Source organism: Rhyacophila brunnea, unplaced genomic scaffold (assembly GCF_057557595.1).
Source record: "Rhyacophila brunnea isolate RB1 unplaced genomic scaffold, BYU_Rbru_1.0 scaffold_455, whole genome shotgun sequence".
Lineage (NCBI taxonomy): Eukaryota > Metazoa > Arthropoda > Insecta > Trichoptera > Rhyacophilidae > Rhyacophila > Rhyacophila brunnea.
Window position 1 is genome coordinate 1 of NW_028233126.1, and position 1,403 is coordinate 1,403.

General features: G+C 30.2%; 1 non-coding gene across 1 annotated transcript; it reads right to left on the reverse strand.

Moving 5' to 3' along the window:
- Positions 1-1,014: 1,014 nt before the first annotated feature.
- Positions 1,015-1,087, reverse strand: TRNAV-CAC (transfer RNA valine (anticodon CAC)). The gene has a single exon. It is a non-coding gene; the product is annotated as a tRNA-Val (tRNA).
- Positions 1,088-1,403: the final 316 nt, after the last annotated feature.

Genomic DNA, 1,403 nt, shown 5'->3' on the forward strand with positions numbered 1-1,403 from the left:
AATTCATTTTTGAAACCAAATCCATAAGGTAGATATTTATCTGTGCAATAGATAAAATAACTAAAATCCTGAGTTGATATGAACGTTACTACAAATTCTCGGTTATCCTAAGCTAATTTTATAAAAAAATTAAATGTTATCATGTTATTTGTTATAAATTGAAGCGGATGGTGCGATAGCACACTATCATAAAATGTACCAGAAGGAACTCGAACTCACGAATTAGATCGAGACATATATACAAACATTGGATTTGGGGAAAATTCTTGAATGAATAGGTCTCGAAAAGCTGAAAAGTATCTAAATAGATCTTCGAGGGAAGCTAATAGCCGAAAGTATAAATTAACTGTGCGCACGGGGAATCAATCAAATTGTGCACGAGAATTTAAATCAAAATTATATCCGAAAATTAGCCCATAAATGATGACCCCTATGTTATATATACCTTATGAAACTTATTACTGTGGTTTATCGACGATTTCGAATTTATATTATATTTGATGTGCGTTATTATAGATTTGGTTTCTTTCAATCCACATAAATTGTTCGATTAAATAGTTTTTATCGATTCGCCTGGCACAACTTTCGAAATTATATATGTTCATAATCACGTTAAAAATCCCAGGCGAAGTAGAACCATACATGCAAGCTTTCACACTTCGCGAGACACACGGACTCATGTCAATTTAAAGAAGAAGAGCTGTCGATGAATATAGATCAGGTGAAGGTGTCAAAAGATGTATCAAGGAGTTGTGCAATATTCCCAATGGGCGGAGCACGTCTAAATTGATAAAAAGAAACTTAATTCATGAATAAAAAATAAATCAAAAGCATTGTTCTGGTATATATTTAGCTACCTGTAAATAAAATATTCAAAAAATGGCAAAAAGTTGTTTGTCATTGTTAATGTTATTTAATTAATTTTTAAAAATTTATATATACGAAATAACTTCATTATTGTAATTAAGAAACGTCAATGCTCTCGCAAAATATTAGAGTTGTTAAGTGAAAAACTGCTCGCATTCGGGTTCGAACCGAAGACCTCGTTCGTGTGAGGAACGCGTGATAACCACTACACTATGTGAGCGAAAATTTCGCTTTTAAAATATTAAATTGAAATGTAGTTTTAAAAGAAAGAAAGAATGTCGATGTGTACATAATAAATAAAGAATTTGATTCGAGATTATCGTTATTTTATCTGATTTTGAGAGAATTTACGATATGAAATATTTAGCTGGGTACCATTATCACACAATGACTTTATATTATAAAATAAATTTATTGCTAAAATCTACGTTGAAAAAGTATTTCTTGGATCATACGCAAGTATTGTTAAAAGTGAATTTTTAAATAAATTAGAGCTGTATAATATGTCGAAGGTAAAATGATTTTTGAAATGTGGA